Here is a 13,138-nt window from a genome sequence, read left to right on the forward strand (position 1 = left end):
TGAGGAAGTTGTATAATAATGCAAAGCTATGCGGTTATAATAAACCAATAAGTCAGTCTCTTCAATATTATCACAATTTAGGCTTCTTGTGACAGTGGATTTTTCACAGTGGTACCTTTATTCTAATAACCCTGCTGCTGCTCAAGTCCCTTCTTTAGAAACTAGGTGGGGTTAAAAAAAGCAAGGAAGAAAGAAAGAAAGAAAGAAAGAAAGAAAGAAAGAAAGAAAGAAACTACGTGTACAAGCAGATGTAGAGCTTACAGAATATTCTCAACGGGAATATTTGGGAATATTCTGGGATATTCTGGGAATATCTCTTTGATTTTTGAGAATGATTCTGATTTATCCAACAGTCACTGAAAGACAATTCCAGTGAACAAAGGTGATCCAGTTGGAGGTGATCATGAATAATACTTGGCCAAAAAAAAAAAAAAAAATACACAAAGCTCGTGAGTCATAACAGCATCATGGGCATAAGTCACACAGCCCCAGCCGAGCCTAGAGGGTGATTTCTAGGCAGTATTAGCTTTACAGTAGGACACACAAGATCTTCCTAAGCTCCCAAGAAAACTCAAGATATTGATTCAGAGGTGGTACTGCTCTCTTGCTTCCTACTGCTCCTTTTCCCCCCAAGAAGTTTCTTAATAAGAAATGTTAAGTGATCCCTACTAGAATCCAACACAAACATTATCATGGAACTACGTCCTTAAAGATGATGCCACAGATTTCCCAGTTATCTTTCCCTACGAAGCACTCATAAAAGAAATTAAGGAAAAAGGCCTAATGCATCAAAATGTTCATAACGGTGTCATTTATAAGAGCAGAAATTGGTAATGATCCAAATCCAAAAAATATGTAAATGGCTAAATTTAAAAATAGTACATCTAATCAATGGATCATGAGTGGCCATTATAAAGAGAATTATAAAGTAAACTGGAAATGTTAATAAACATGCAATGGAAAAAAAAAAAAAGACCAAACAAAACTGTCTGGTAAGAATATGTTTAAGAAAATATTGGTGGGGTACCTGAGTGGCTCAGTTGGTTAAGTGTCCAACTCTGAATTTTGGTTCAGGTCATGATCTCAGGGTCATGAGATCGAGCTTTGTGTTGGGCTCTGTGGCAGAGCCTGCTTAAGATTCCCTGTCTCTCCCTCTCTCTCTGCCCTTCCCTTGCCTGAGTGCGTGCTCTCTCTCTCTCTCTCTCTGTCTCTAAAAAAAATAATTAATTAATTTTTTAAAAGAAAATATTGGTAGATAATATTTTAATAATATATCTACTTTTGCATAATAATGACGGTGACTAATAGCTAATAGCATGACTCAGGACTCCTCCAGGAAAGCCTGGAAATACTTGAAACTCTGATAAAGCCAGGAGATTTAAATAGAAGAAGGCAATCAGAAACTCCAGAACAAAACAAAAGACTGCATAAGAAATCATGACCAAATTTAGAGAAACCAGCCCAACATAAAAGAAAAAGTTAATGAACTTCAAAAACACAGAAGAGACTCCAAGCAGGCAAGAGAACAACTAGAAAGGCAGAAGATATATGGGATATATGGGTAGAAAATACTTAACTTTCTTCTTCCAACCAAACAATACAACCTCAAACTCCAAGAATATTAAAAAACATTCTTCTCATTGTGCAAACAAAACAAAAAACCTGGGACGATTTTAAACAACTAGAGGAGAACGAGAAGAATCTCATTAGATTTTGATGCTAAGGGAAAGTTTGGTCCCCTGTGAGTGGCTTGAAGGTGGTGACCTCAGAACCCTAGAAAAGGAAATGAAACCACAGCACATGACTTAGCCCCGTATTGAGCAATATTTACCTAGAAATCATACTAAATGTTGTTGATTGTTTTCAGCTCTTGAAGTCAACCCACAGACATAGCACAGAAGGCAGAAGTTGCAAAACCATGTACAGTGCATTTTACATTATCAATCATAAATGCCAGAGAGGCAAATGTCACATAAAATGTAAGTGACAAATTAGGAGTAAAAGTGCGACAGGAAAGGTGCAGAGAATCCCCAGTATCTTCATTGTACAAAATGGCGGGTGAGGAGAGACAGTCAAAAGTTGCTATAGCAAGAAACGGAGATTTGTGCACATGACATAAACTTAGAAAGGAAATTAACAGACAGCAGATCAGTGATGTAACTATCAAACACTGGGCAGGAGGATGAAAAGTATCAGTGGGTGTAAATAAGCTAGTCCTTGGGGCGCCTGGGTGGCTCAGTCTGTTAACCGTCTGACTTCGGCTCAGGTCATGATCTCACGGTCCGTGAGTTCGAGCCCCGCGTCGGGCTCTGTGCTGACAGCTCAGAGCCTGGAGCCTGCTTCAGATTCTGTGTCTCCCTCTCTCTCTGACCCTCCCCCGTTCATCCTCTGTCTCTCTCTGTCTCAAAAATAAACAAACATTAAAAAAAAAATTAGAAAAAAAAAAAACAAGCTAGTCCTTGCATATCACAAAAGTCAGCAGGCATATATATGTAACTAATAACTCAAAAACTAAAGACACACACATATTGCTTACAGACAGGACAATAACCGTGCGCAGAATTAAAAACAAAAACAAAACAAACCAAAAAAAAGAATTAAAAACAAAAAATGGTTACAAGCGGGGAATGGACCCGAAATAGGACATTTATAAATGCTTTTGTATTATTTCACTTTATTTTTACTAAGAACATTTATTTTCAATCTTTTAAAACTAAAAAAATAAAAAGTGCTAATTTCCAAGGAAAATGAAAGAGCTACAAATAGCGTGACCCAGAGGTCAGAAAAGTCAAATGCGAGGCAGCTTTCTTGGGGAAGCCATGACGAAATGACACTCTTGTGGACATCACGGAGTACACAAGGCCCTCTTTGAAAGCCACTCTGACCCTGTTCCCCTTCTCCTCCAGATCTTCAACGCTCCCTTAAAGTCCACATAGAAAATTCGGAAGAGTTAATGCCCCTCAACTCTCCTTGCTGGATTCAAAATAAAAAGCAGCCCCTAATGAAAACCTGAAAATATAAAGAATCCCTGAGGAAATCCCAAAATCAACAGACAGCTCAGGCTGCGTAGCCCTGTGGCCTAGAAGCGCACCAGGGCCTGGAGGTTGGAGCTATAATTAGCTGCTTCTGGGCAGACAACAAGGACTCCTGTTCCCTGGAAAGGAGGTAATTAAAGGAGGCAGATTTAGGCCTGAGGTGGTAAGTCTCAAGGAACTGTGGCTCCGGGCAATCCCAACCTGCACCCTGAATGAGGAAATAGGAACCCGCAGGCCTGACGCTCCATGCCTGAACCATTTTTTCTTCTCCTCTCAGATTCTAAAGCCAGGGGAATGCCAGCCTTCAGCCCGATCATTTTTTTTCAGTCACCTAAGACCCATTTACCAGGGCACCCACTCCCATGGGCCCCGCACTGTGCTCGGTGCCACAAGGAGGGCAGAGGCAAATGACACGGAAACCCTGACCTCAGGGAGCTGACAGGTGAGAAGTTCCTGAACTGAACTCACAGCACACAGCCCCAGGTAAGAGATGAGCCACATCACAAGAGAAGGAGATGAAGCCACTGCCTGCTGGGATGCCTGGGGAGGGCGTCCTAGAAACCACGCAGAGGCTCGATCCGAACAAATGGAAATAATAACATGCGAAGGAACGGTGGCTTTCTAGAAAGTAGAAATTACGTGAGCAAAGGCACACAGCCGGCAAACTGAGGGGCTCGTGGCAGGAAAGGAGAGTTACCCCCTCCCCTGGAACAACAGTGGGTAAAGGAGATTAATGTTCATGACTCATTCACGGGGTGCCTCCCACGTGCTAGCGTGGGTGCTCGATAGACATTCTCCCCAATCCCTGCAACACCCTGCAGGGTAAGCCCCCTACTATACAGACCAAGAATCTGGAGCTCGGGGAGGAGGAACCACTTGCCCAAGGTCCCAGAGCTCTAAAGTAACAGAGAACAAATTCAAAACCCGGTCACTCTGGCTCTAAAACCCAAGCCCTTTCTCCCTGTGCCACCAAAAGGAGTAGAGAAAGAAGGCATTTCTGCCGACAGGGCTAAGGGGACAGGCTAGTGACCATCTGCAAACACTGCTCAAGAGCTCAGAGCAACACTGTCACGGACTTCTGTCTTCAGGAATTTCTGACACCTCGTGCCACACCTGTGACTGTGCGTAGCGACTCCTTCCCATAACGTCCAACACCTTAGCGGCCGCCACCGCAGCATGTAGAGCCTTTTCCAAACCCGGGCCCTCGAACGGCATCCAACTCCCAGGGTTTCACTCACCCCGGGGTCCTTGCGTTTGGTAAGCAGGAAAAGATCACACAGCACAACCCACCAAAATCCACGGGCCTGGGTTCCCCTGCCAGGAGCGTAGGTAGTGTCAGGAGTTCCACACCCTGTCTCAGGGCTGAGCACCCATTCCCTGGAGACCTTTCCAGCACAGCCAAGGCTTCTCGGTGAGTGGCCCAAGACAGCAGCTCTGTCTGACATGACGCTCTGCACACTGCACAGGGAGGTCTGCCTTCCTCGGTTCTGTGCCCATCTGCTTTTCTTCCCTGCATATCCACCAAAACTTGACACGAATAATGCCAAATGTCCTCTCTCTGGGAGGAAAAGAGGCACAGACGAGGGGAGCCTTCACACAGGACTGCATTGTGACCTCGCAAGGAAACAACGACGTTGAGACCCAACTCAGCCACTGAATGGGCCGGCTTCCCCATTCACGAGGCAGCTCCATGATGTGGGGACATCATTTTGGCATCCCAGACAAGAACAAAACACCGAGAGTCTGGGGTCCAGCCACAAAACCACAGCCTGAGCAATGTTCCCCCCACATCACATCCATGGATCACCTTCTCCCACCACATACCTCATATACACATGCACTGTCCTGGCCCTTTCTTCGGACATCATGAAAGGTGAACCAAGGCTGGTACTGAGATCACTTACTTAAACATAGCTGCACAGGGCATGCCTTGGCCCACGGTTATAAATGTGCTACACATTAGCAAGTGTAGCACCTGGCTATCAGCTACCCAGGTACCCATGACATTTTTCCATGAATTCTTCAAAACTTTCCTGCCCATGAATTTAAGGGGACTTCCCACGCATTCTCTCACTCACCTTCACTGGCCTTATCCTGTAACAGAGGGAAGGAGGAACTTACGTACACGATGAGCACGTGAAGGCAGACGAGGGAAGTCCTTCACTCACACATCTGGCAAAAAAATGTACTGAGCAATTGATTGGCGTAGGCATCGTGCCGTGGGGAAGACCCTGGATACGGAGCTGAATAACACAAGGAACCCAACAGGAAGGCATCGACAAGCAAATTATTAAACCATTGTTGGCCCAGCTAACACCATGCCGTCCACCTTTGGTCTGCAGCCTCCACACCACCAGCAAGGCACATTTCCCATAAGCCAGCATTCCTGGGCTGTTCGAACAGAACACGAGAGGGTAACTCATCAGTGTCTCCCAGCACTTCTCCCAGCTGGAAGCAAGAGAAGATAAAGCAGGCACCTGATGGGTTAATAATACACAGTGCAATCTATTTCATGCCGAAGGGCGGGAAAAGAAGATAGGGACAAAATGGAACTTTTCCCGAGGGCTCCAAGTCCCCCCGTCTTCATCAGCTTCCAATCACTAGAAGGAGACCAAAGACCTGTGAATTTCCGAGATCCTTCTGGTCCCACACGCCGAGGCAGCGAATCCAGAGCCATCAGCTTTATCAAGATCAAGGGCAGCAAAGAGGTACCCGACACTTGCCCACCTCAGGCACACCGAGATGAGCAAGTCTGATCTACGCCTTCACCTGCACAGCACCCTCTTCCTGGTAGGCCCCTACCTGACCTTTCCTTCAGGCTCACTGCTGCTCATCCTTAGCTGGAGGTCGGCTCTGCCCCCTCCAGCCACAGTGGCCACACAGCAAATGCTTACTGAACGAAAGAAGGCGCCCTTGCTTTTTCTCCACCAGCCTGCAAAAACTTGATTTAGCAGATCCTATAAACTTTGGGAAGAAGGTCAAGAGACTCACTCTCCAACTCCTTTATCATCTGAGGCCCTCGACACCGGGGTCTGACCTGCCTTGCCTGCTAAGCTCCCAGGCCACCCTTGTCCTCTGCCGGCACGGCTCTCATGGCTGGAAGCAGGCCATACACAATCAAAACCTTCAGCACCTGACCAGTGCCCAGTCTACCTACATCCCCATCTAATGCACTCGGTATCTTGCTTTATGACTGGAGCTTCCAATTATATTCACAACATTGTGGCCAGCTCAATCCCCATCTGACGGTCTCCTCAAACACCTCCAATGGCCAGAAATGTCTCTCCATTTGATGCAGGCCACCCCATTTCCTGGTATCCCTTACCATGTGTCCCTGAATCGTGAGCTCAATCTAACCCCATGGGCTTTTTGGTTAAACCCCTGGGAGCGGCCGAGGGGAGGGAATCAACACAGAAGCAGCCAGGGAAGCAGTGTCCATGACAAATAAGATCGTGGACTTTGAAATCAAGCAGAACTGGGTTCACATCCCAGCCAGCCACTTGGGGGGAAGGCATCCAACCTCCCAGGCCTCTCCTGGCTGTTGAAGGCCTAGCAGAAACATAATGAAGGCAGAGTGCCTGGCACAATGAGCATTCGATGAACAGCAACTCTCCTGGTAACAAGGCTATCCCTGCTTTCCACGGCAGCTGCCACATAAACAGAGCGCCATTTACAGCCCTGGCTTCTCTATGATGTCTGTGCACCTTTCCCTATGATGTCTTTGCAAAGCCTCGGCAAGCATCCCGTTCTGTTTGCCTCTGGCTGGCACGACCCGAAGCAAGGGCTGACCAGGCTTCCCAGGAGAAACCCTGGCACTGAGGAGGCTGAAAAATCAGAGAGGACGCAGATTCTTTTGCTCCTGACTTGAAAGTGCTCTCCACCACTCTGCCAAGGTGAAGGAGGATACGAGATGCTGCGGCAGCTGCCTCGGTCGCTTGGAGCTGTTGACATGGCTCACGCCCCTCCAGCAGAGCCCCAGAAACAGGCACCAGGAAGGAAGGAAAGGGAAGAATAGCACGTGACTTGGTGCCTGGGCCCCGTACCCCGATTGCCAAGTCACTGGCCACCCTGTGACCCGTCTGCTTCGGCGCACTGAGGACCAAGGGGCACCCTCTTCACCAGGGTCTACTTCCTGCCCGTCACTGCAGGCTGGCGAGCAGCTCTGGGTCCTGGGAAGCGTGTCCTCAGGTAAAAGACACAGGATCCTGACTGGGTTTTGTACTAAAATCTAGGTCATCCTTAGATGACCAGGACTGGGGTGGGAGCTGGGCATGTACATATTTTTTAAATTCTCTGGCTGATTCTGAAGGCTAAGAATCAGCAGGGGCATCTGGGTGGCTCAGTGAGTTAAGTGTCCAACTTCGGCTCAGGTCACGATCTCGTGCTTTGTGAGTTCAAGCCCTACATCGGGCCCTCTGCTGGTCAGCTGAGAGCCAGCTTTGGATCGTCTGTCCCCCTCTCTCTGCCCCTCCCCCACTTGTGCTTTCTGTCTCTCTCAAAACAAATAAGTAAAAATTTAAAAACAAAAAAACAAAAAAAAAAGAATCAGCAACCTTAAAGATCACTCCATCCCCTTCAGCTGAGACCATCGAGCCTCACCCGTGGCGAACATGTGTCAAGGACTTGGCAGAGGGCCCGGCACACAACAGGTACTATTGAAATGTTTGCTCCTTCTACCATCACATCCATCTCTAGCCAAAAGCCATGGCAACCTCATCCGCTCCACGAGGCAAGGTGGCAGCCAGTGTCACATCTGAAACAAACCGTGCTGGCCCTCCTGGCCAGTTCCTGACCTAGTGAATACCCGAGGTCCAGTCCCAAGGGGTTCCTACTACTGAAAACAATGGGGGAGGGGATGCCTGTAAGTAAATATACACCCAAAAGAGCAGAGGTGAACTCTTCCAAGTTCTGCTTCTCAAACCTGAACCTGCACACATCCCGTGAGGTACTTTAGACACAGATTCTGGGGTAGAGCTGAAATTCTTCAGTTTTAACAATTCTCAGGTAATGCTGATGCTCCCAGCACAAGAAACAAACCTTGGAACAGCAATGTTCTACCATAGGCATTTTGAAGGGGTAAACTCGCACCAATATACTGTGCATCTACCAAGGACCACTCAGGCACCCTGTGGGGCTGGGAAGAAAGAGATAAAAAACACATGAAAAAGAGACATCGTGGGGCTCCTGGGTGGCTCATTCGGTTAAGTGACCCACTTCGGCTCAGGTCACGATCCCGTGGTTTGTGAGTTCAAGCCCCGCATTGGGCTCTGTGCCGACAGCTCAGAGCCTGGAGCCTGCTTCGGATTCTGTGTCTCCCTCTCTCTCTCTCTGCCCCTCCCCTGCTTGCATTCTGTCTCTCTTTCTCTCAAAAATAAGTTAAACATTAAAAAAATTTTTTGAAAGAAAGAAAAACAGACATCTCAGCAAATACACAATAACGTGCGCTTTAAATTCTCTATCAGAGGCATGGGCATTCCAGCAAGAACCCACAAATACTATTTGGGCGACAGAAAACAGAAAACCATGAGGAGCAGTAAGAAGGTAGTTACCTTAGGGAGGAAAACAATTCCAAAATAGTAACGTACAGCATGGTCCCACTTCGGAGGCTAACACCAGGTTGGCAAACTCTTTGTACGACACACTAAGCAGGAATGGCTTTTATATTTTTAGAAGTTTTATTTAAGAAAAAGAAGAACACGTGAAAGAGACCATATGAGGCCCACAAGCCTAAAATATTTACTATCTGGACCTTTACAGAAACTGTTCACCAATCCCTGGGCCAGAGAGAGAGAGAGAGATGGCACACACAATTACACATCAAATTTCACACTGCTTTTTGCAAGGAGCTACAGGTGGTTTTTATTTTCTTCTTTGTGCTTCCCCACATGTTCCTAATTTTCTTCAGCGACCATGAGTTATTCTGAAATTAAGGGTGAAAAAAGTTCGTGCCCTTTGAGCAAGCAATTTCACGTCCTAGTAACCTGCCTTATAGTCGGAGGTACAGATAATGAATTTCGTAAAAAGGACATACATCACAGTGCTACTGACAATAATGAAAAATTAGAAACTCAAATGTCAGCTACCAAAACAAAAAAAAAAAGATTTAAAAAATCTGGTACATTCTGAAGACAGAGTAACAGGCAGTCATCAAAAATTACATGTATGAATAATCCCTAATGCCATGAGAAGGGGCTTATGCTGTACGGTTTGGTGAAATGATTGTATATAAAATTGTATACATAGTAAGACATCAAGTCAGTAAAACGCAAATGCACAAAAAAGTAATGAAAGTAACTCTTCAAGATCATTAAAACAGCACCTGTATCTAAATAGTGAATTTATGAGTGATTCTCATTTCCTTGTTTATTTGGTCCCGAGTATTTGAAATGGCTTACTCTATACAATAAAAATTAGGTTTGTTTTTGCTTTCACCTCTTTGCGGGGGTTGGGGGACGGTGAGAGGAGGTTCAGGAGGAGACATCTGACTTTGGCTCAGGTCACGATCTCACCTGATTCGTGAGTTTGAGTCCCGCATCGGGCTCTGCACTCACAGTGCGGAGCTTGCTTGGGATTCTCTCCATCTGCCCCTTCCCAAATTATGCTTTTTCTCTCTCTCTCAAAATAAATAAACTTTTTTAAAAAACAAGGAGGCGACATCTGTGCTGCATCTTGAAGGATGAGCAGGTGTTCATCAGAGAGAAACGACAGACCCTCGGGACCAACGGGAAAGCACATGCTAAGTAAGACACACAGGTGTGCAAGACAGTGTGCCGAGGAACACATGAAGGAGGAAGCATAGAGTCTGACTGGCAAGGGGCTGGCTGGAGACAGTTCTGGAACTGAGGCAGGGTCGGATCACAGCAGGGTGGAAGTGTGCAGGGGAAAGGACTTCCCCAGAGGACATGGGAGATGGTGAGTGATGGCAGGAGGCCAGCTGGGACGCTGTGGGGCAGAAATGTGTTCCCTAGAGCACAGTCAGAGATCACAGAAGCCTGTGCACAGCAGAGCAGGAAGAAAACGGTAGGTAGGTGCCTTCCACTCCGTTCCACTCAAAAAGCAATTCTCCTAAAAATTCTCCTAACAGGGCAGTGCATGTATTTGTGCCTAGAAGTAAAATCCACAGGGAAATCAACCCAAATATTGTCACTGTCCCAGGCATTGCTAGAGGGCCATTCTGACTTCCTCCGAAAAACAGACCCAGGCAGTCCTCTGTGTTGCTTCTCACGTTACTTCTGACAGGCAGGCAGTGATGGGAGGCACAGGAGCACAGGCCTGTAGATGCCTGTCCAACAGCCCCATGGCTGGGGGAGCTGGGCAAAGATTAGTAAGGGAAGGAAAGCCTCATATGCAGGGGGTCAGGGGGCTCATGTCGACAGCCAGGCCAGTCACTGCTCCAGCCAGAGGGAGGGTCACGATCTTGGAAGAGAGAAGAGACTGCAGAGTGGCTGTGCTGAAGTCCCCTTCGCGGCTGGCTTCCCGGCAGGATGAGAAGGGGGGTTCCAGTAAACCAGAAGGAATGCTGCTGGCAGGAGACACTCAGACCTGCTCAAGAGGGCTTTAAATGGAAATAGGAGGGCAAGCAGGGAAAGTACTAGAAGACAGCATGCACTGGGGAAACAGGCGTGTTCCAGATATGGGCACCCCAGAAGGGCGGGGGCTCTGGAATCCCAGGGGGAACCAAGGGGGACAGACCAGTCTGGACCCTCCTCCCAGCCCCCGTGGCATGGGGCTGAGGCAGGAAATGAGCTGGAAGGCTGAGGCGGGAACCTGGGAGGAACTCAGCGCCCTCCGAGGTACACTTGTGGGCCAAAGAGAAGCTTCACTCTGAAGACAGCATAAATTCAAACCCCAGGGGTCAACAGGCTTCTGTGATTATAGGGAATGGGGAGGACCGTGGCTATGTGAGGCCCCCATCAGTGCTTTCAAAATGTCTTTTTTTTCTTCTTGGTGTCCTAACACGTCTGAGTGTCCTCAGAGCGTGATGGGCTCTCTCCACCATCTTGCTACTGGGATACTTCCTCTGCGTATGGTACACACACACACACACACACACACACACACACACACACACACGGTACGTCACCGGCTGCCCCAATTTTGTTTGCATGTCTGTTTCCTGTGTAGACCACAGCCTCCTAGACGGCTGAACCGGTGTCTTATTCAGCCAGCCCCTGGAATGGCAGACAGTAACTATGAAGGCAACAATGTCCTTCGCTCATGCACAAGTCAGCTACCGAAAGCAAAACACCTGCAGGAATCTCCCTGTGACCATCCAACCGTGTGACCCACAGTGAAGGGAACCATAGAGGTAAATGATTACTAGCGGTTTAATGCCAGCCAAGGAAAAGCAGCCTGATGCAATGGGCACAAGACAACTACTGGAAGAACGATACTGTATTAAGTTATGACCTGAAGAAATGGAGATGCTGGGACCTTGGAAAAACGAACAGTAGCCCTCACCCCCCAAGGTGTTTAGGGTAGTCCCCGGACAATAGAGACCAACAAAGGTATGTGGAGAGGGGAAACATGGAGGGTGGGCGTCCCTGGGGTACAGCATGAGGGCGGAGCCAGGACCGCCAGAGAAAGGAGGAGGGGTGGGAAGGGAGGAGGGGCTTGCAGAGCACGGCGGGGGGGGGGGGGGGGGGGGGGGCGGAGGGAATGGGATGCGTGTAGACAGACGTCCCGCCGTGCCTCCCAGTAGGTGACACGAGCTGAATCCTCAGGTCTCTCCCTAAACACAGACCAGCTCTGCAGGGAGGAAGAGCCTGGACACCCGGGGAGCTCCACCCATGGCTCTGATGCGTCTGTCCAAGCCACAGCATGAGAGCCTGGCTCTTCTAACTCTGGTGAACCAAGGGCGCTACAGCATCCCCCACCCCATCCGAGCCCCCAAGCCCAACTGTGCTGAAAACTTCACTGTGAAAGGAGAGTATGCGCCAAGGAGCCCGGCTGAGCAACATTTCCGCGGGCTCTTAAAGCCTACATCCTCCCAGCATCCCTGACCTTCCGCCGGCAGGAGCTATCACTGTCCTCCCTAGGATGAGCTCCCACAGTCTTCCCGCAGCTGTGCCTCTGCATCTCTCCTCCTTCTCCTGCTCTCTGGTCTGCCCTGGAACAGGGACGCCAGGTGCTGCTCTGGCGTCCCGCAACCAAGAAGTGCCTTCCCACAGACAAGTACAGTTGACCCTGGAACGATGTGGGGCTTAGGGGCACCAACTGCCTGCACAGTCCAAAATCTGTGCATTACTTTTGACTCCTCCCCAAATTTAGCTACTAATAGCCTACTGTTGACCAGAAGCTTTACTGATAACATAAACAGCCAGTTAGTACACATTTGGTACATGACATGTTTCATACCCTGATTTCTTGCAACAAAGTAAGCTAGAGAAAAGAAAACCTTATTAATTAACTCACAAGGAGGACACATTTACAGGACTATACTGTTGTTTATTGAAAAAAAATCCACACGTAAGTGGAGCCATGCAGTTCAGACCTCTGTGGATCAAGGGTCAACTGTATTTAATCCTTAATCCAGCCAGAACAGATAACATCAGCATAATCCCCATCAGCACTCCTATTTTACAGGTGAGAAAACTGAAGCTGGTGGGTGACCTTATCTCTGTCTTCCCCAGGACCACCCCAACTTTTAGCCAGGCCTCTCCCAGACTGAACCCATCATGAAAGATACAGCAGTCATATTCAGTACCTTTCTGATCTAACCTCTTTGCTGCTCACTAAACCCAGCAGCCAAGGTGTCAGGGTCAATCCTGAGTCTCACCACTAAGCTGGCCCTTACTGTGAGTGTGCCTCAAGGCCCCCAGTCCAAAGCAAATACCATGACCCTGGCCAGACTCCCCAGTCATGCTCCAGCACCAGTACCCACGTCACTTCAACAAGCCATCCCTCCCAGTATCCTGACATGGGAGTGATGACATTTCTCCTGGACTGGGGGCAAGCCCCTCTCTGGGCAGGCTGGCTGGGTCAACCCTCACAGGACCACCCCCAGACCTTCTGCTCCCTCCAACACCAAGCCTTAGGCCACCCGGCACCTTCTACGGTCCCTCCTCCTAAAGGCCACCCAACGCCTTCTACGGCCCCCACCC

At 48.3% G+C, this 13,138-nt stretch overlaps 1 protein-coding gene across 2 annotated transcripts in view; it reads right to left on the reverse strand.

The window, feature by feature from the left end:
- Positions 1-13,138, reverse strand: part of LOC122229688 (LIM domain containing preferred translocation partner in lipoma) — a 680,467-nt gene that overhangs the window by 645,391 nt on the left and 21,938 nt on the right. The gene's annotated exons all lie outside the window — the stretch shown is intronic.

This window comes from Panthera leo, chromosome C2 (genome assembly GCF_018350215.1).
Source record: "Panthera leo isolate Ple1 chromosome C2, P.leo_Ple1_pat1.1, whole genome shotgun sequence".
NCBI lineage: Eukaryota > Metazoa > Chordata > Mammalia > Carnivora > Felidae > Panthera > Panthera leo.